Genomic DNA, 23425 nt, shown 5'->3' with positions numbered 1-23425 from the left:
GGAGAAATGGGTGTGAAGCTTCATCAGTCTCTGAGCAACTACAGTCTAGGCCTGCATGACCTGGATTATTCCACACAACTGTGACTCTGTCCCTACCCCTGGCAAAGGAGAAAGTTGGAAGAAGCTTCATTGGTCCCTGGTGCAATAAGGGCAGCTTGAGCCTCCACAGCTTATAACACCAACTACGTGCTTGGCTGCTACTGCACAACCAGCAAAGGAGAAATTATAGGAAGCCCCAACTAAAGAGAAAAACTGCACCTAGAATAAATACTCTAGGAAGCCAGATGCAAAGACACCAACAAAAAATTACAATCCACACTAAAAACAGGAAGCTATGGCCCAGTTAAAGGAACAAGATAAGCCTCCAGATGACATAAAGGAGTTGAGACAAGTAATCATAGATGTTCAAACAAATCTTAATAAATTCAATGAGATGGCAAAAGAGATCAAGGATATTAAGAAAACATTACATGAGCACAAAGAAGAATTTGAAAGCATACATAGAAAAATAGCAGATCTTATGGGAATGAAAGGAGCAATAAATGAAAATAAAAAAGCATTGGAATCATATAATAGCAGATTTGAGGAGGCAGAAGGATTGGTGAACTTGAAGAAATGGCCTCTGAAAGTGAATATACAAAAGAAGAGTTGAAGAAAAGAATGGAAAAAATTGAACAAGGTCTCAGGGAACTAAGTGACACAGAAAAGACATGCAAACATATATGTCATGGATATCACAGAAAAAGAAGAGAAGGGAAAAGGGGCAGAAGGAATATTTGAAGAAATAATGGTAGAAAATTTCCCAACCCTATTGAAGGACATAGGTATCTATGTCCAAGAAGCACAATGTACTCCCATCTGAAGAAATCCAAATAGACCAACTCTGAGACACATACCAATCAGAATGTGAAATGCCAAACACAAAGAGAAAATTCTGAGATCAGCAAGAGAAAAGCAATGCATTAACATATAAGGGATACCCAGTAAGATTAAGCACAGATTTCTCAGCAGAAACCGTGAAGGCAAGAAGAGAGTGGTAAGATGTAAAGATACTACAAGAGAAAAACCTCCAGCTAAGTATCTTATATCCAGCAAGATTGTCTTTCAAAAATGAGGGTGAGTTTAGAATATTCACAGGTAAACAGAAACTGAGAGAATTTCTAACCAAGAGACCAGATTTTCAGGAAATTCTAAAGGGTATGCTAGATCCTGAAAAGAAAAGACAGGAGAAAGAGACCTGGAAGAGAGTCTAGAACTGAAGATTATATCAAGAAAAGTAACTAAAAGTGTCAAAAGAGTGATGAAAATAAAATATGACTGATAAAACTCAAGTAGTCAGGAACAAACTTAACCAATGATGTAAAGCACTTTTATTTAGAAAACTACAACTCAATGTATAAGAAAAAAAAAAGCCTAAGTAACTGGAAGAACATTCCATGCTCATGGATTGGAGGACTAAATATCATTAAGATGTCAATTCTATTCAAATTGACGTACAGATTCAATGCAATCCTGATAAAAATTCCACCAGTATTATTTAAAAATTAAAAACATGATTATCAAATTCATTTAGAAGGGTAAGAGTCCCGAATAGCCAGAAACATCTTAAAAAGGAAAAACAAATCTTCATCACCAGACTTTAAATCATATTACCTAGCTCTAGTGGTAAAAATAGCCTGGTACTGGCATAAAGACAGATATATAGACCAATGGAACCAAATTGATGGTTCAGAAATAGACCCTCATATGTATGGTCAAGTGATTTTTGACTAGCCTGTCAAACCCACACAGCTTGGGTACAGCAGTCCATTCAACAAATGGTGCTGAAATAACGGGATATCCATAGCCAAATAAAGGAAAGAGGACTGCTATCTCACACCTTATCCAAAAATTAACTCAAAATGGATCAAAAACCTAAAAATAAAAGCAAGAACCATAACCATTTCTAGGAGAAATTGTAGGAAAATGTCTTCAGGACCTAGTGGCAGTTGGTAGATTCTTAAAGGAGATAAGAGGAGGACTGAGATGGACTGCTGATGCTTAATGTATGTAGAAGTTTTAAATAGTTTTACTGTAGAAGTGTGGGAATGTATAGAGTAGATGGTAACACATAGCAAATAACAGATTGTTTATAAATGAGGATGTGGCTGAAAATGGAAATCTATCAGTATAAAAGCTAATTGACAGAATGTTAGAGAATAATCTAGGAACTGAACAGCACAGTAAACCAAGAGGTGGATGAGAACTGTGGTTGATGGTACAGATACAAGAGTGTTCTTTGTGAGCCAGAGCAAATGTCCATCACTACTGCAGGGTGATGGGAATATGGAGAAGTATGGGAAAAATACAGCTGAAGTGACCTATGGACTGTGGTTAGTAGTAATAATATAGTATTCTTGCATCTATGCCAAAGATATACTGTGTTGATAGTGTGGCAGTAGGGGAAATATGTGCCAAATGTACACTATGGACATGGTCACAATCAGATGATATTATCTTATCTGTAACAAATGTTCCACTACAGTGTGGTGTGTTGATAGAGGTGTTGTTTGGGAATTCTGCACATGTGCATGATTGTTTTATAAGTTTACAACTTCTGTCATAAAATATATTTTAAAATAATAGGGTGGGTTGGGGGTGAAATACACCAAATGTAAGATGGCTATATTAGTAGTAAGATTTTGACAATATTGTTTCATAATTTGTAACAGATGTCTCACGACAATGCAAGGTGTTAGTGGAGGGTTGATGTATGTGACCCCTGTATGATGTTATGCATATTTGCTTTCCAAATTCACAACTTTTACTATACATTTATTGTTTATGTGTGCTCGTATATAAATTATGTTAAAGATAACAAAGTAATAGGGTGAGTTGGGGGAAAATACTTTGATTAGTAGTAATACTTTGACAATGCTCTTTATTCATTGGTTAAAAATGTTTAACAACAATCCAAGGTATTGTTGGTAGAATGAGGTATGAGAGTCCTGAATGACATTGTATGTGTTTGTTTTGTAAGTTCACAACTATTACTATACACTTATTGTTTGTGTATGTTTATGTATGAGTGATATACTTCAATTTAAAAAATCCACATTCATGATTATTATTATTTTTTCATACTGGGTTTTTAATTTTTTTAAATCAGAGAAGTTGTAGGTTTACAGAAAAATCATATAAAAATACAGTGTTCCCATATACCCCCCATGGTTGACACTTTACATTCTTGTGGTACTTTTGTTACAATTGATTGAAATAATATTATAATTGTACTATTAACTGTAGACCATAGTAAAAAATATATATGAATGTGAGTTTAAAATATTCACAATCAGAAACTAAGAGAGTTCATAAAATAGAATTCAGCTTTGCAAGAAATATTAAAGAAAACCTTAGAAGTTGAAAGAAAAAGACAGGAGAGAGAGACTGGGAGCAGAGTCTAGAATGAATAGTAGAAAGGATAATGAAAAGAGTAAAGAAATGAAAATAAGATATGACATATGAAAAGCAAAGAATAAAATGATGGAAGTAAATAATGCATTTACAGTAATATTATTGAGTGTAATTAGATTAAACTTCCCAATCAAGAGATACAGACAGACAGAATGGATTAGAAAACATGAGCCATCCATATGCTGCTTACAGGAGACTCACCATAGACTCAGGGATAAAAACCAGGTGAAAGTGAAAGTTTAGAAAAAGATATTCCATGTAAATAGTAACCAAAAAAAAGAGCAGGGGTAGCTATACTAATATTGGAGAAAACAGACTTTAAATGCAAAAAATTTATAAGAAATACAGAAGGCCATTATATATTAAGAAAAGGGACAATCCACCAAGAAGATATAACAGTCATAAATATCTATGTACCAAAACCAGGATGCCCCCAGAGCACATGAGACAAACTCTGGCAAGACTGAAGGGAGGAATAGACATCTCTACAATAATAGTTGGAGACTTCAACATACGATTAGATAGAATAACTAGACAGAAGCTCAACACGGGAACAGACAACTTAAACAATATAATAAATGAGGTCGACCTCACAGACATATATAGAACATTGCATCCAAACTCTGTGGGCTATACATTCTTCTCAAATACCCATGGATCTTCCTCTAGAATAGACCACATGTTAGGTCACAATGCAGCTCTCAATAAATATAAAAAGATTGAAACTGTACAATGCACCTTCTCAGATCATAATGCAATGAAACTGGAAATCAATAATATACAGGAAAGAGGTAAATCCACAAATGTGTGGAGGCTAAACAGCACACTCCTATACAATCAGTGTGTCAAAGAAGAAATTGCAAGAAAAATTAATAAATATATTGAGATGAATGAAAATGACAATACACTTTATCAAAACTTATGGGACACAGTGAAGGCAGTGCTGAGAGGGAAAATTATAGCCCTAAATGCCTATATTAAAAAAGAAGAAAGAGCTAAAATCAAAGATCTAACTGAAAACTGGAAAAACTAGAAAAAGAACAGCAAACCAATCCCAAAGCAAGCAGAAGGGAAGAAATAATAAAGATTAGAGCAGAAATAAATGAAATTGAGAACAAAACCAAGATAGAGAAAATCAACAACCCAAAAGCTGGTTCTTTGATTATATAAAAAATTTGAAAATATGTAAAATTGACAAACCCCTGTCTAGACTAATAAAGAAAAAAAGAGAAGATTCAAATAACTAAAATCAGAAACGAAAGGGGAGAAGTTACAACTGACTCCATAGAAATAAAAAAGGATTGTAAGAGGATATTATGAGAAATTGTATGGCAAAAAATTGACAACCTAGATGAAATGGACAAATTTCTAGAAATGCACAAACAACCTACACTGATCCTACAGGAAATACAAGAACATAATGAAAAAATCATGTTTAGAGAGATTGAATCTGTCATCAAAAATCTCCCAAGAAAGAAAATTCCAGGATGAGATGGCTTCACTGGTGAACTCTACTAAGCACTTTGAGAAGAATGAATACCAACCCAGTTTAAACGCTTCCAAAAAATTGAAGAAGAGGGAAAATTACCCAATACATTTTTTGAAGCCAATATCACCCTAATATCAAGCCAGATGGAAACACTACAAGAAAAGAAAATTGCAGACCAATCTTTCTAATGAACATAAATGCAAAAATTCTCAACAAAATATATGCAAATAAAATCCAACAGCATATCAAAAAACATATATCACAACAAGTTGGATTTATTCCTGGTATGCAGGACTGGTTCAACGTAAGAAAACCAATCAACGTAATATACCACATGAACAAATTGAAGGAATAAAACCACATGATTATCGCGATAGATGCAGAAAAGGCATTCAACAAAATCCAGCATCCTTTCTTCATAAAAACATTTCAAAAGATAGGAATAGAAAGAAAATTCCTCAATATGATAAAAGGCATATATGAAAAACCCACAGATAACATCATAGTCAATGGGGAAATGTTGAAATCTTTCCTCTAAGATTGGGAACAAGGCAAGGATGCCCACTGTCACCACTGTTATCCAACATTGTGCTACAAGTTCTAGCTAGAGCAATCAGATAAGGGGGGATAAAAGCATCCAAATAGGAAAAGAGGAAGTAAAACTCTCATTATTTGCAGATAACATGATTCTATATTTAGAAAACTCTGAAACGTCTATGACAAAGCTACTTGAGCTAAGACATGAGTTCAGCAAAGTGGCAGGATTCAAGATCAACATGCAATATCAGCAGTGCTTTCGTACACTAGTATTGAACAATCTAAGGAAGAAATCAGGGGGAAAAATTCCATTTACAATAGCAACAAAAAAGACTCAAATACCTAGGAATCAATGTAACCGAAAAAGTACAGGACCTTTATACAGAAAACTACAAAGCAATGCTAAAAGAAATCAATGAAGACCAACAAATGAAAAAAACATTCCATGCTAATGGATTGAAAGACTAAATATTGTGAAGCTGTCAATCCTACCTGAACTGATTTATAGATTCAATGCAATACCAATCAAAATTCCAATAGCCTACTTTACAGAAAAGAAAAGGCAATGACCAAGTTCATTTTGAAAGGAAAGTGCACCCAAATAGTCAAAAGCATTCTAAAAAAGAAGAGTGACATGGGATGAATTTCACTGCCAGACCCTGAAACATCTACAAAGCTACAGTGGTCAAAACAGCATGATACTGGTATAAAGATAGACATATTGATCAGTGGAGTAGAATTGAAGTCCAGAAATAGACCCTCACCTCTCTGGCCAACTGGTTTTTGGCAAACCAACCAAGACCATGTTAACGGGACAAAACTGTCTCTTCAAAAAATGGTGCTGGGAGAACTGGATATCTACAACCAAAAGAACGAAAGAGGACCCCTATCTCAGTCCCTATACAAGAAACAATTCAAAGTGAATCAAAGACCTAAATACAAAAGCCAGGACCATGAAACTACTAGAAGAAAATGTAAGGAAACATCTTAAAGACCTTTGGTAGATGGTGGTTTCTTGGACCTTACACCCAAACCTTGCACAACAAAAGGGAAAATAGATAAATGGTACCTCCTCAAAATTAAATACTTTTGCACCTCACAAGACTTTGTCAAAAGGGTGGAAAGGCAGCTGCCTTCCAGTGGGAGAAAATATTTGGAAACCTCATGTCCGATAAGAGATGTTACAACTCAATAATAAAAAGGCAAATGACCCAATTAAAAAATGGGCAAAAACCTCAAATAGACACCTGTCAAAGAAGAAATACAAATGGCAATAAATAAAAACCATGAAAAATGTTCAATATCACTAATGATTAGAGAAATGCAAATCCAAGCTATAAGGTGATAATCAATTCACACCTATCAGAATGGCCATTATTTAAAAAACAGAGAACTCCAAGTGTTGGAGAGGATGGGGGAAAACAGGAACACTTATTCACTGTTGGTGGGAATGTGGAGAGGTACAGCCACTGTGGGGGACTATTTATCAGTTTTAAAGGAAAGCCTCACCTTCGTCACCCTTTCCTTGCAGCGGTCTTCTCTAAAAACCCAGATTTGATCGAATCTCTTGCTGTGCATTCCAGTGGCTACCTGCTTCCATCCCACCCTTCATCACATTTGTAACCGCATGGACATTTTCTGTATTTCTGGTTTGTCCATAAGCTCTGTGATGGCAGGAAGCAGGCATGTCTCGTTTCCTCTTCTATCTCTGGCACACAGCACAGGACCTGACTCTTACTAGGTTAACAATTGAATTGTGAAAGTGAGTCAAAAGATTGATCACCAGTAATATTACATTAGCAACTTGATATTTTAAGATAAACCTGAATTTCAGTTAGCCACACTGAGACAGAAGAGCAGTAAAATCTCAAAGCAGCACCAAACCTCACTTTTCCCGTCTGCATTCATCCTTCTTTCTAAACCAGAACTGTGAAATGCAATGAACAGCGATAATAGAGATCAACACCTTCTTTCTCCCAACCTGCTCTCAGGGTTAATTAGCAGTGAAACGGTCAAGAGGCAGAGAGGAGCAGAGAAGAGATTAATAAAACTTTGATACAATCTGATCGCTACTTGGTCCAGACTCAGCTAGTCTGAGGAGAAAGCGTTCACAAGATAACAAGATCTTATATTATTTCTGCTCTGAAATTTCCTTTGAACGGTTAAATAACTGAAATGAAAGTTCCTTTAAAGCATTTTGACCCACATTGTACTTTAAAAATAAAAATGGTAAGAATCTATATCTGAAGAAGAGTAAAGGTTTTGCATTTTCTCTGTGTATTTCTAAGAGGTGGTGTGCGCACATGAGTTTACTCTTCCCTCATGCATGTACCTGCACGGACGTGTAGGCAACAGTAACGTCACGGCTACGCACGAGGGCCTGGGGGACAGAAGAAATGGCAGCCCCTGCAAGCAGTTCCTGTCTCTGCTGCCGCCGCTGCTGCTCTCTCGTAGCGAAGTATTCCTGAGTGTGGATAAGAATACAGAAGATCAGAAACTTGCAACTGAATGCATAATAAGCCAGGTTATTATTTATGATTTTTAATGTGTCCTTGCAGTCTCTGCTTAGCAACAAGGGTGAAAGATTTAATGAATATGAATTTGGCTGTGGAGAAGAAATGTGGAGAACTGTAGTTATTTCATATTGGCAGTTTAGCTTAGAAACCCACCCCCCAGGTGAGAGGACTGAATTCCATTTAATTTTCCAGGAAGGAAGGATTGGACACCTCAAACTCCCATCTGCCTTTTCCATTAGAAAACCCAGTTCCTATAACCATCAGCATAGTAATTTCTTTGGCCCAGCATCTAATTGTTTACAAACTTTTACCTTGCAGGTAACCTCTGGGGGGGTCTGTCAAACCTTTGCTCCCCCATCAAGATTCAGCTCAAACGCTGCTTTTCAACACTGCTTTCCTGCACTCCCTAGGTTATTAGGAATTCATCCCTTTTATCACCAGCCCTTCTGGAGGTGTTAGCTGCCTCTTCAGGGGCAGGCTCTGCGCGGTGCCCGGGGGAGGTCATTTAGACCAGGACTCCCCATTCTGTTTCATTATCAGGAGGCTCATCTGCCTAACAATATAAGCCACATTCTCCACTAGCTGTTTTTCAGAAATAAAGGTGATTCTTTTCCTCTCATTTGCTTTACTTCCTTATTTCCTGCCGCTCCAGAGACGATGAGGGTGCCTTATACAGCCTCTTAATCGATCTCAACAGTTTCTCGAACAGTTCTGCCTGTGCCTCGGTGCCGCTCCCTCTCTGTACAGGCCTCTGTACAGGTAGTGAGCACAATGGAACATGCTATTCTCTCCTCCCAACCCTTGTCTGGGGTTCCCTTTACTTTCTAAGATGTAATCCACCATTCTTGGTGTGTGTTCTTCCCTATACAGAGCCTCAGACAAGGAGTTGAGTGTGTGTAGCTTATTAGGGAGGTGATCCCCTGGAGTGGGGACTTGGGAAAGGGAAGGAAAGAGAAAAACTGAACATAAGAGTATATTGTCAAGGTCACCCTTAAGGCAGTGAGGCTTCCTCCTGTTCCCCAAACTTCTGAGGTGCATATAGAATTATCCACTTAAGGACTGACCAGAAGAGTATTTATCTATAAGATTCTATCTTCTATTGGTTAGAGTTGCCAGCATTTCTGGGCTACTCACTCATACTTGAGGAATGGGCTTCCCAGTATCTGTGGCATTGGAGTTTTTTCCAGGGTAGCAAGTTAGAAACCTGCAATTCAAGCCTGAGGTAAGACTTTTTCAGGCTGAGATGACTTGAAGCCTGCTTGGAACTGTCCGCAGGCAGTCTTGGCTGAAATTAATACTGATGACTATGCTTATGAGCCTATGTGCTTTAAATTTTAACTAGACCTAGAGCTGCAGGGTGCCTAAGAGTTACCTTCTCAGAGCTTCCATGTTGCTCAAGTGTGGCCAGTCTCTAAGCCAAACTCAGCATGTAAATACATTACCTTCCCCCCAGCATGGGACATGACTCCTGGGGATGAGCCTCCCTGGCATTGAGGGATTACTACCAATCTCCAGCTGGTGATGCAATTAGAAAAAGACCTTGAATAAAAGGGGGAAATGGTAAAGACAAATGAATTTATATGGCTAAGAGACTTCAAAATGAGTCAGGAGGTCATCAGAGGAGTCGCGTTTATGCATGTCTCAGCAGGATCCCAGAGACAGCCAAAGTAGATACAACCCCAAATAGTGGTGCTTCTGAGGGCTATGGAGACACAAAGGTTCTACGGTCATGGCAGTTGGCTCTGGAGTTCAGTGCCTTGCCAGTGGGCCCTACTTTGGAATTTGTGCTCCTGAGTGTGATGAAGTTGGACTCAGGTGTGACCTCTACACATGTGCCTCTTCTGTCACTTTTACTGAACCTGTCATTGGTGCTAGGGCTGGTGACTTGAAACGAGGAAACTTGAATCTCTGGACTGTCCATGTGCCAGCTGGGCCTTGAGCCTCAGCAGAGTTGCAACACCTACTCTCCGGTTCATTGGAGTTACCCAGGTCAGCTAACAGGGAGATGAAGTGGTCAACCACCACAGCAAGGAACCAAGAGTGTCTACAACTGCAAGCAGGAGAGTTGCATCCCTCAGCCATGTGGGATCTAAGCCCCCTCTTGATTTAGAGGTGGAGTGGACATCGCTATCCCAGGGTCCACAGGATGGAGGAATAAAATATGGATTAGAGTGGACTTGCTAGTATTCTACTATAGAACAATTATGACTCTAGCAATGGGAGTAATCGTATCATTGATGTGAAGACAATGGCCATGGGAGTTGCTGAGGGAGAGGGAAGAATAGGTGTGATGTGGGCACATTTTGGGGGCTTGGAGTTGTCCTGAATGATATTGCAGGGACAGATGGAGGGCATTATATATCCTGCTATAACCCACTGAATGGACTGGGGGAAGTGTAAACTACAACGTAAGTTATAATCCATGTGGTGTAGCAGTGCTCAGCAAATGCAATGAATTTGCCACACTGATGAAAGAGGTTGTTGATGTGGGAGGGGTGTGTGTGTGGGGTATATGGAAACCTCATATATTTTTTAATGGAACATTTTTTGTGATCTCTGTATTTTTTTAAAAAAAGACAATTAAATAAAAATAAATTTTTTAAAAAAGAATTGAGGAACAACCAGCAAGATGATGGCAGAGTAAGGAGCTCCTAGAGTCAGCTCCTGCTACAGGGCAGTTAGTAAACACCCAGAGCTATCTGGAGCTAGCTGAAGCACCTGTTTGGGAGCTCCAGGAGGCCAGAGGGGCATCCTGCCACATCCTTGGAGAAATGGAAGGAGGAGACTGCCCCTCTCCAGGGAAGACTTGTAAGTAGAATACTCTGCGCCATGGAGGTGGGTACCCATCCACTGGAGGCACAAGCCACCTTGGGAGCTGACCGGCAGCTAGAATTGAAAGCTCCACTTCCCAAAAACAGGGGAGGAAGAGACAGTTGGGCACCAACTACAGTTACTGAGGAGTAAATTCAGTGGGCTAAAGTATAATCCTGAGAAGACCTAAAGTTTGAGCCTGTCCAAGCCAGAAAGAGGCCAGTAGTTGCCATCTTAACTCTGCATCTGGCACAAGGGGAAGTGGGGTGGATGGAAATCAGTGCTGGTGGAGACTGTCTTCTTTCCATCCAGATCAAATTGCAGGTCGAGCTTACGTCCCAATCCCACCTCCAGCAGGGAGGAAGCTGCAGGGACCTGTGCCAGCTTCCCTGGGAAATTACCAGCCAAGCCATGGAGGCTGGTGATTATCCTACTCTGGTAGCACAGGCTGCCCCAGATGCTGTTCTGTGGCTGGAATTTGAAGCGCCATTTCCCAAAAACAGGGGAGGAGGAGACGTTTGGTCACTGATTTTGGCTACTGATTGGTGGATTCAGCTGGCTAGAATATAACCCTATGAACAGCTAAAGTTTGAACATGTCCAGTTTGGAAAGAGACTGGTAGTTGCCATTTTGACTCTGCCCCCAGCATGAGGGGAAACTGGGCTGACTGAAAATCACAGTGATGCTAGGAACTAGTTTCGTTCACCCAGATTGGCCTGCAGCCCCAGCCTAGGCATCAGCCTGTGTTCTGGCAGAGAGGAGACCAACGGGCCATGCACCAGCATATCCAGGTAAATGCAGGTACATTTGCCTGCACAGACTGAATATCAGAAGTCTACCAGGGCAACTGCCGTCATCTTGGACTCGCACTGCAGAGATTGCTGCCCACACCTGCAGCTCCATCCCTGCCCCAGGCAGGGGAGAAAGGGACCTGAAGCTTCATCAGTCTCTCTGGGCAACTAGAGTCTAGGCCTGCATAATTTGGATTATTCCACACACTTGTGACTCTTTCCTTACCCCTGGTAAAGGAAAAAATTGGGAGAAACTTCATCAGTCCCTGGGATAATGAGGGCAGCTTGAGCCTCCACAGCTTTTAGCACCAACTACATCCTTGGTTCCTTCTGCACAACCAGCAAGGGAGAAATGGCAGGAAGCCCTAAACTAAATAGAAAAACTTCACCCAGAATAAATAATCTAGTAAATCAGGTGCCAAGACACCAACAAAAAATTACAATCCACACCAAGAAACAAGAAGATATGGCCCAATTAAAGGAATAAGATAAGTCCCCGGATGACATAAAGGAGTTGAGCAACTAATCATAGATGTTCAAACAAATCTCCTTAATAAACTCAATGAGATGGCTAAAGAGATTAAGGATATTAAGAAGACATTGGATGAGCACAAAGAAGAATGTGAAAGCATACATAGAAAAATAGCTGATCTCATGAGGAATCAAAGGAGCAAATGAATGAAAACAAAAATACATTGGAATCATATAATAGCAGATTTGAAGAGGCAGAAGAAAGGATTGGTGAGCTTGAAGAAATGGCCTCTGAAGGTGAACATACAAAAGAACAGATGAAGAGAAGAATGGAAAAAATTGAACAAGGTCTCAGAGAACTAAATGACAAAAAAGACATGCAAACATATATGTCATGGGTCTTCCAAAAGAAGAGGAGAAGGGAAAAGGGGCGGAAGGAATATTTGAAGAAATAATGGTGGAAAATTCCCCAACCCTATTGAAAGACATAAATATTCAAGAAGCACAAGGTACTCCCATCTGAAAAAATCCAAATAGACCAACTCCAAGACACATACTGATCAGAATGTCAAACGCCAAAGACAAAGAGAGAATTCTGAGATCAGCAAGAGAAAAGCAATGCATAACACATAAGGCATACCCAATAAGATTAAGTGCTGATGATTTCTCACCAGAAACCATGAAAGCAAGAAGACAATGGTCTGATATAGTTAAGGTACTATAAGAGAAAAACTTCCACCCAAGAATCTTATATCCAGCAAGATTGTCTTTCAAAAATAAGGATGAGTTTAGAATATTCACAGATAAACAGAAACTGAGAGAATTTCTAACCAAGAGACCAGATTTTCAGGAAACTCTAAAGGGTGCTAGAGCCTGAAAAGAAAAGACAGGAGAAAGAGGCCTCGAAGAGAGTCTAGAACTGAAGATTATATCAATAAAAGTAACTAAAGTGTCAAAAGAGTGGTGATAATAAAATATGACTGATAAAACTCAAATAGTCAGAAATAAACTTAACCAATGATGTAAAGCACTTGTATTCAGAAAACAGCAGCTCAGTGTTAAAAGAAATTTAAAAAGACCTGAATAACTGGAAGAGCATTCCATGCTCATGGATTGGAAGACTTTAAGATGTCAATTCTACTCAAACTGATATACAAATTCAATGCAATCCCAATAAAAAGTCCACCAGCATTTTTTTAATTGAAAAAAACAAAATTATCAAATTTATTTGGAAGGGTAAGTGGTCCTGAATAGCCAGAAACATCTTAAAAAGGAAAAGCAAACTCTCCTTTCTATACTTTAAATTATATTACTTATCTATAGTGGTAAAGACAGCATAGTTCTGGCTTACAGACACATAGACCAGTGGAACCAAATTGATGGTTCAGAAACAGACCCTCACATGTATTAATTAGCCTGTCAAACCCACACAGCTCAGGCAGAACAGTCCATTCAATAAATGATGTTGAAAGAAATGGATATCCATAGCCAAAAGAAGGAAAAAGGACCTCTATCTCACACCTTATCCAAAAATTAACTCAAAATGGATCAAAAACCTAAAAATAAAAGCAAGAACCATAAAGCTTCCAGAAGAAATTGTAGGAAAATAGCTTCAACACCTGGTGGTAGGTGTTGAAGGAGATAAGAGAACTGAAATGGACTACTGATGTTTAATGTATGTAGAAGTTTTAATTAGCTTTACTGTAAAAGTGTGGAAATATACAAAGTGGGTGGTAACACATAGTAACAGCTAGTTTATAAATGGGGATGTGGCTGAAATAATAGTCTACGTATGTAAATGCCAATTAACAGAATGCTAGAGAATATTCTAGGAACAGAATAGCACAGTAAATCAAGAGGTAGATGAGAGACTCCAGCACCTACAATCTGATCTATTGGACTTACCACACTCAGCTAAGATGGAGTTGAAGAAGGACAACCACCACACCATGGAGCCTAGAGTGATTACAACTGAAAATGGGAGGATTGCATCCAGCATCCATGTGGAATCTGAGCCTCCTCTTGACATAGAGGTGCAATGGACACAACCAATCCAATGTCCACATAGAAGAGGTGGCATTGGATTGGGAAAAGTGGACATGGTGGACGATGGGTATGGGGAAAGGCAGGAAGAGATGAGAGGTGGAGGCGTCTTTGGGACATGGAGCTGCCCTGGATGGTGCTTCAGAGGTAATCACCGGACATGGTAAATCCTCACAGGGCCCACTGGATGGAATGGAGGAGAGTATGGGCCATGATGTGAACCATTGTCTATGAGGTGCAGAGGTGCCCAAAGATGTACTTACCAAATCCAATGGATGTGTCATGATGATGGGAACGAGTGTTGTTGGGGGGGGGAGAGGCGGGGTGGGGGGGTGGGGTTGAATGGGACCTCACATATATATTTTTAATGTAATATTATTACAAAGTCAATAAAAAAACATTAAAAAAAAAAAGAGGTAGATGAGAATTGTGGATGATGGTAGAGATGCAAGAGTATCTGTTGTTAGTTAGAGCAAATGTACATCACTTTTGCAGGGTGGTGGGAATGTGGGGAAGCATGGGAAAGATAAAATTGGAGTGACCTATAGACTATGGTTAGCAGTAATAATATAATATTCTTGCATCTATGCAAAAGATGTACTGTGCTGATAATGGGCAGTATGGAAAATGTGTGCCAAATGTATACTATGGATGTGGTAAAAATCAGACAATATTATATTATTTGTAATAAATGTTCCACTACAGTGTGGTGTGTTGATAGAGGGGTGTTGTTTGGAAATTCTGCACATGTGCATAATTGTTTTACAACTTCTGTCATAAAAAAAAAATTTAAAAACTAATAATAGGTTGAGTTGGGGGGAAAATATGCCAAATATAAGATAAGGACTATAATGAGTAGTAAGATTTTGACAATATTCTTTAATAATTTGTAACAAACATCTCATGACAATGTAAGGTGTTGGTGGAGGGTTGATGTATGAGACCCCTGTATGATGTTATGTATGTTTGCTTTGTAAGTTCACAACTTTTACTATACACTTATTGTTTATATATGTTCATACAAAAATGATATAAAGATAATAATAATGGGGGTAGGGGGAAAATACTTCAGTTAGTAGTAATATTTTGACAATGTTCTTTAATCATTAGTTCAAAAGATTTTTTTTGTTTTTAAGGATTTATTTATTTCTCTCCCCTTACCCGCCCCCCCAACCCCAGTTGTCTGTTCTCTGTGTCTATTTGCTGTGTCTTGTTTCTTTGTCTGCTTCTGTTGTTGTCAGCAGTATGGGAATCTGTGTCTCTTTTTGCTGCGTCATCTTGTGTAAGCTCTCTGTGTGTGCGGCGCCATTCCTGGGTAGGCTGCACTTTCTTTCGCGCTGGGCGGCTCTCCTTATGGGGTGCACTCCTTGAGCGTGGGGCTCCCCTACGTGGGAACACCCCTGCGTGGCAGGGCACTCCTTGTGCGCATCAGCACTTTGCATGGGCCAGCTCCACACGGGTCAAGGAGGCCCAGGGTTTGAACCGTGGACCTCCCGTGTGGTAGACGGATGCCCTAACCACTGGGCCAAGTTCGCCGCCAGTTCAAAAGATTTAACAACAATGCAGGGTATCAGTGGTAGGGTGAGGTGTGAGAGTCCTCTATGATGTTATATATGTTTGTTTTGTAAGTTCACAACTATTACTGTACACTTATTGTTTATGTGTGTTTGTATATGAATGATACACTTCAATAAATTTTTTAAAAATGTAAAATAAAGAATTGATTGGGTCACCAGAGGCATATGATCAATCTCACTTTCAAGACTCACACTGACATGGCATTTTCTGTCTTTCCAACCTTATATCCTGCCACTTCTCTTTCCAACATAGCAGGTAACTTGTATTAAAATATATGCCTGATTCCATTTCATACACCACACTTTCACACATGTTGACCTCATGTGCTCACTCCTGCTCATCTTTCAAAAATCTCCTTATGGGAAGGAGACTTGGCCCAGTAGTTAGGGCATCTGCCTACCACATGGGAGGTCAGCGGTTCAAGCCCCGGGCCTCCTTGACCCGTGTGGAGCTGGCCCATGTGCAGTGCTGATGCGCACAGGGAGTGCCGTACCACACAGGGGTGTCCCCCGCGAAGGGGAGCCCCACGCACAAGGAGTGCACCCCGTAAGGAGAGCCGCCCAGTTGGAAAGAAAGTGCAGCCTGCCCAGGAATGGCTCCGCCCACACAGAGAGCTGACACAGCAAGATGACACAACAAAAAGAGACACAGATTCCCGTGCTGCTGACAACAACAGAAGCGGACAAAGAAACAAGACACAGCAAATAGACACAGAGACCAGACAACTGGGGTGGGACAGGGGGAGGGGAGAGAAATAAATAAATAAATAAAATTTTTTTTTTAAAAAAAAGAGCTGTGGCTGTCTGTCAAACAGGAAGGGGCAGAGAGCTAGATAGCTATTTTTTATAAATTTTGAAAAATTCTCACTCTATCATTTTAAATACGGCTTCTGCACCATCCTCTCTTTTTTCCCCTCAGAAATTCATTCACTTACATACCACTAAGCTCTTACACTATTTCTAAGTTTTTCACAGCCATATTTCTCTATATACTTCAGCCAGATAATTTCTGCTGATCTATTTTTCATTTCATGAATCTTTTCTTGAGTCCAATCTCCTGTTAAACTCATCTATGACATTTTTAATTTGGATTGTAATATTTTCTATTTTAGAAATTACATTTCATTAGATTTTTAAAATTCCAGTTCCCTATTAAAATTTCCCATATTTTCTATTTTTTGAACATGTTAATCACAGCAATTTAAACTTTATAGATGATTACTCCAATATCTCAGGCACTGATGGATCTGTTTCTATTTTTTATTTAGTCTCTTGTGCTCTTTCTTTGATTTTCTGGTAATTTTTAATTTAATGACTGAAAGGTGTCTGGAAAAAGTATCCTCAGATTGTCTGAGCTCAGTGGTAGCTGTCCTGGGCTTAGTATCACATACCTTTACCTTATTGTATTTATTAAAGGTCTCAAACATGTTGAGTTTGGCAAATATTAAACTTAGCAAAAATATGACAATGTTCAAAAACTAAATTGTGGTGATAGTTGTGCAACTCTACAAATTTACTAAAATCAGTGAATTATACTTACAAATGGGTGGATTTTATAGTACATGAATTATACTTCAATAAAACTGCTCAAAAAAATCTGGGAATAACAACAGCAACAAAACACCTGTCATGACCGATTGGGGCCAACATTTTAAGAGAGGTTAAGTGGAAGAAATTGCTTCATTTTTCTACCTGAAGTCTCAATTACTTTAGATGATATAAAAGACTATTTGCTCCATGAATTATGCTTGACCTGGTTTGCTGCAAATCTTCCTCATCACTTCCACAGCACTATCTATAGTGGACTTATAGTTAACAAATTCTGCAAAGATGTAGTGACTGCCAAAACTCTTTCTTTAGCCCACTACTTATAATTGGCTATCTGTGGAATTTACTCATTAGAACTATGTGCAAAGAAGCACTGGCAAAGGTTATCATGCAGAACCTTGACAAAGAAGCCATATGCCAGGCTACTATCAGAAGCAGAGTGGATCAGATAGGAAAAAAGGGGAAATTAACATTTATTAAGTTCAGAAAATATGGTAAAAAAAGTGAGCAGAAATAAGTTAGCTGGATTGATGCTTGTTTCACAGTGAATGTACCTGACAACTATTTTTCCTCTATTGATATATTATATACCCCTTGGGATTTCACAATTCTTTGTAATTCTTTGGTACTTTTTCTTGGTTTTCTAAACAATTTAGGAGTATCCATTTATTTTCAATATTAGCCAATGAAAGAAATAAAATTAAAACAATAAAAGGAACAATAAAAATAAAAGTGATTTAACATTTTTCATATATTTTCCTATATGGTCAAACTCACTTTCAATGAATTTTGCCTGCTATCCTTTTTGGGGAATGTTCTCATAAAATTTTAAGCTTTATAACTTGCTTGGAGTAAATGCATGGAAGTATGAAAGCATGACTTGGATAGAAATACTGCCTGTTTGAACGCAAACCCATTACAATTTACTAGTTCCTTTGTGGTTATTAAAAAGGCTCTATCTTTCAGCTAAATACTTTATGAAACTAAGACCCCACTGCTCTAGGTATTTGTGTTGCAAGGTAGCTACAGAAGAAAATAATCATGTCTGGAAGTATTCCACACTGGCCATTAAATTTGAATAGTCCACTGAAACCCCAATATACTTTTATTTTATTTTATTCTCTCAGTATCTGAGATTAATAAGACCATAGGGTATTTATTGGAGAGTAAAATCTAATAACAGTTTCTAGCCAAATTAACCTCAGACCATTTACCACTAGAATATAATCCAAAAACTGTTTTCCATACTTGTTTGTTAGCATCTTGTCTTTCCTTTGCCAAGCCATTTCTTTCTTGACCGTAGATCTGATCCCACTGTTAGGATATTCCCACTGATGCTTAGTTTGCTCTTCACTTTAGTTTTATTGTTGTAGAATTTGAGAGAAGTTCAATTATTTGAGTATAGAGAGGCCAGGACTCAAGAATGATTTTGAGAAGGAAAAATGGTTTATTGACGGCCGGCCGGACTCGGGAGCTTTCAGTTTGAATCCCGAGCCCTGAACAAGATTTTCAAATGTCTTTTATACAGAGAGGAAAGGCCAAATGGTCCCTTTGTTTCAGTTCTCAATAGGCTTCAATTAGCATATATCTTCCACATCTTAGGTAAGCTTTTAGCATGGACTCCAGATATTCTAGATAAGCTTTTAGCATATTTACTTTTTGCATTTCCCCTAAATACTTAAAGTTTATAGCCCTTGCATTGTTAAACATTTCCTGGGACTGGAGCCTGTTGCCATTTTCCCTAAGGGCAGGACTGCAGCCTCTTACCGTTCCACACTCACAAGTCAAACAGCTTAGTTATCTCTGAAGAGACAAAGAGCCTTCCACCCATAGCCCACATCATTCCCCCCCTTTTGCCAAAGTTTAACTTGCTAAGCTTTGGCATAATTATTGTTGGAGCTATGAGGTGGATGGCTGCTTGTTGTTTTGATTGATTATTTATCAGTCTTTAGTACAGCATCCAGGACTGTTTTTAGAAGTTTAGAACTTTTCATTCTGGACAGCAGAATCTTGGGCAGGGGCCTTCTGCAGTTATTCTGCTGCCACTGGCACTCACGTGGATTTCCAGTCAGGTTCCAGATCCATCTATTAATTTTATTTTACCCTTGAAGAGTTTACACCTTTAATTTAAAAGGGGTGCTGAAGGGAGATGGATCTCTTTTCTGTAACTGCTTCCTGCTGGCCATGGGCTGTAGTCATTGCCTAATAAGGTGTAAAACTCTTAATTTATTCTAACTGGAGGAAGATGGATCTGGCCTTCTGTACGAAGTTGGATGAAGTTTTCATATGGTTAATAAGATGTTCACTCTGAAAGAAACAAACTTAATTAAAAATTTGGAATACCTGTTTTTAAAAGAGGACACATTGGATTACAGAGATAGACAAGGTTAGGTGCCTATAAAGATGGCATTCCTTAAAAGCTGGTGGGAACAGCATATATATTCTTTTTTAAGTTATCCATCTTTAGAGAGAAATTGCAACAGACACTTAGCTTTGTCTGAAGACACATTCCAAGCTGTTCCATGATTGACACTCATTCGCTCTGTCAGATGCTCCTGGTGAACTGGCACTCCTCGGGCAACTGGCTTCACTCAGGATTAGAACACTAATTTGGAAATACTCTTAGTTTTCACCTGTGGGAGTGATCAGAACTACAGAATAAAGATTTTTACACCTTGGTTTTCATTGTACAATTTCTAGCAATTTTGACTTGTTCAATAGGTGACTCACCATCAGCAAGCAAGCCTCACTTTTGCTACACAGCAGAGTACCGCAGAATATAGAAGTTGACTGAGACTGGCTGAGACTGCCACCTTATTCTATAGACATGTTATTAACTGTTTAGAAAATGATTTTACCAGGAATTTAACATGTCTAATATACTTCTGCACTTGATCCAAAATAGAAAAGATAACGTTATAATTATTAGGCATATATTTAGTACAGGATAAAAGTACAGCACTTAATATTAACTAATGTATTACTTAATGCATAAGGATTCAGAGTTGCAATTATTAGTTTTGAGTTTCAGGTTTGTAATACTTTACATGTTATCTCTCCATGAGAGCAGGCCATAATGCCAATTGTGTTTAAGTTTCACTTACAGTATCCTGGTATCATGGCTCCACTTAGCATGTTCTTCAACGCAGTGAGCAAGTTGCAGCATCCTTCATCTTAGAGAGATTTTCCAGTATTCTACTAGCCTGGTGCATAGTGCTCTCTGGCACTATGGAACAGTGCCAGTCTGGAGGCATATCCATTGTACACTTGGCTGTACCGAGTCATTATTGGCTGCAGGAGCTTGAAACTGCAATATAGTTTCCATCGACTTCAGGAGCAGAACCAGAGACTGATATAGCACATATTTTTAATTGAGGGGTCAGTGACCAGCCTAGCCAATAACTCACATGGAGAGGCCACCTGTAATGTATACAAGGCCTGGTTTGAATGCACAAGAGTTTGATAATGTTAACGTTTATTCCTTGTTTATATATATATTTTAAACAATTTAATGCAACACATCATATATTAAATGACTGTCTACTTACACAATTTTATTATGAAGATAACAGTAGGTACTTTACTTTAGTAATAGAGTAAAAATATTATTTTTCATTGTTAAAATGAAAACAAAAGACTTCCAATATAATCAAGATAACTTTTTATTACCATTTACTTAAATATGTACTTTGCGGTGGCCTTCAGACAGGTTTTGTTATCATTAAGTTATTTATGCTACCAATACCAATCTAAGTTTTAGTTAACAATGACTTTTCTAGAACTAGAACTATTTAAACATTTTCAGTTGGAGGATGTTTAACAAACTCTTTATAATTGAGTATAACCACATTGACTAGCCACCTCATGTTTAAATAAACTTACTAAATTACAATTACCAATGAAAGAAATTTACTCTTTATTTAAGAGAGCATATCTACAATCTTTTTCCTTTAGCCTAATTTCACTAATGTGAACTTACAATTTTCATTACTCTAAAGATTTCGTACATAATGTTAATTTAGTTTATAAGTTAACTATGGGAGATTACACTCAAGTTAAATAAAATTGAAACCATAATAGTTTATGCAAGGAATGTTCTCTTTTTCCCTTACAGGAAGCTAAAAACTTCTTTTCTTTAAGTTATGAAAATTATTAATTTAAAAGCATACTGACTACCAGGTTTTAAAACACATGCATACTGACTACCAGGTTTTAAAACACATGCATACTGACTACCAGGTTTTAAAACACATTACACAATTACTTAATTTTTTAAATCATAACCCAGGAAAGATCTCTCCATAGTTTTTTATGGACTTTCCTTTACTTACTGAAATTTGTTAATAGAGCCACTAATTACCTTTATTTTGTTGGAAAGAAATCTTCTGGAAGAAAATAAGGCTCACCAGATTGTGGAGAAGAAAATAATTTATTCTCAATCTTGCAAGAAGGGGTGCAGAGCCAGATATGGCTGGTGCCACAAACAAAGAAAAATGACACAATTTATACCCCTAAGCCTAGCATGCAAGCTCTTCCTCTGTTTTTCCATAGATTGGATACTTCAGAAGTTACAGCTTATCTGAGATTTAACTTTCCCACGCAAAAGTTTGATTTAACTGCTTCCTCTATCACATTCCAACCATTTTAGTTTTTACCTGCTCCCCCCTTTGTCAAATAAGGAATAGAATTTAGTGCTGAAATGGCACCGACTTAGTTAGCTCCTTCTTGGGCATCCTTCCACTGCCCATAGGACTGGCCTAAACTGGTGTCCTCCACTGCTGTCCAACCCGGGAGTGGGAGACTGAGGCAGCAGGCCGCCAGGTTACATCAACATTTTTCTTATGTGAAAATTAACCTAATCTTTGTTTTGTTTTGTTTTTTTTGCATTTTATGGCTGACAAAGGTTTAAACTGGGAAATTACCAGGCAAACTGATTCTTAATTCCCTAGCCTAGTAGATAGGTTTAATCTGCCACACCTAGTCTTGCCTTAAAAGCTCTTGCAAAGAGGAGGCCCTTTCCCAATTGTTTCCATAATCAGATTTCTATGACTTTTTTCATCCTGCTTAGTTTAATTTGGGCTTTAAGAATATTTATAAATATAACTGCATATTTAATTTTTAACAATTTGAATAGACCTCTTTTAAGAATTTTTATTTGTTAATTTGATATTATATCCTGATGTATGAAGACATACATTGAGCATTTTTTTTAAAATGGGCAGACACAAAGAGTTAGACACAAACACAACTTATTGATATTACTTATAATTTGCATTATTTTATATACTGTTTAGCTTAATTAATTAGGGGTTCAGAAATACATATTACTTATATAACTGCATATTTAACCTCAACAATTTGAGCAAATAGGCAGATATAAATAGTTTGAGACAAAAACATAACTTTAATTACTTTAAACTTCTAATTCTTACAAAACAAGTGTGACTGCAAACATTTCAAAGACTCTTGAAACTCTTCTTAATTTGCACTATGACCATGCAGTTTACCACAAGAATTTTCCTTCTTACTTAATGGATTGTAATAACCAAAATGTTCTCAATGCCTTACACCATTTTGTTTTAGAACTTTATATTTTACCTTGAAATTAGCAGAATTTTGGATAAGCAACAAGATTAATTTTATATATATTTACTGAGGCTATTTGAAGCCTCAGGGAGACAGACTGCTTTCTCTCATGAATTGCCACTCTTAGGAACACTGACCGTCAAGGCAGGAGACTTCTCCCCCTCCACCCCCCTTTTTGATTTTGGAGATAATAAAACTCCAGTGGCCATTTAACCTTATTCCATCAGGCAGCCATTTATTTAGGTTACACTTGAATTCATGAGAGAAAGGGTTACTAATACCAGGAGAGGAGACAGTGATGTCCCAGCTCTTCTCAATTATGAAATAATCATAGGCAAAGGCAAAGGGTGAGGTTAGGCTTGAAGTAACCATAAACAAAGGAAAGGTTAGTTTAGAATTTACACTTAAATAATAGTTTCAGGCTAAATTCACCCAGCTATAATTTCAGTTATTATCTTTCCACTGTTTTATAATATAAATGCATTTATAAATGATTTTAACTCTTAGTTACAGTTTTTATTAATTTTTTTAAAAAACCTATTAATTTTATAACACCTTTAAATACCTTTCATTCGACTTATAACATATTAAATGAACTTAACC

At 38.0% G+C, this 23425-nt stretch overlaps 1 long non-coding RNA gene across 1 annotated transcript in view; it reads right to left on the bottom strand.

Annotated features, from left to right (window-relative positions):
* LOC139440136 (uncharacterized) overlaps positions 1 to 22792 on the bottom strand; it is a 52317-nt gene extending 29525 nt beyond the window's left edge. The window contains exons 1-2 of the long non-coding RNA XR_011650202.1: positions 18485 to 22792; positions 7812 to 7943 (exon numbers count right to left, since the gene is read on the bottom strand). This is a non-coding gene — a long non-coding RNA (uncharacterized lncRNA). The remainder of the gene's footprint in view (positions 1 to 7811; positions 7944 to 18484) is intronic.
* Positions 22793 to 23425: the final 633 nt, after the last annotated feature.

Source organism: Dasypus novemcinctus, chromosome 12 (assembly GCF_030445035.2).
Source record: "Dasypus novemcinctus isolate mDasNov1 chromosome 12, mDasNov1.1.hap2, whole genome shotgun sequence".
NCBI classification, from domain to species: Eukaryota; Metazoa; Chordata; class Mammalia; order Cingulata; family Dasypodidae; genus Dasypus; species Dasypus novemcinctus.
Note: the sequence above shows the minus strand (reverse complement) of the source record. Positions and strands in the feature narration are given on the sequence as shown.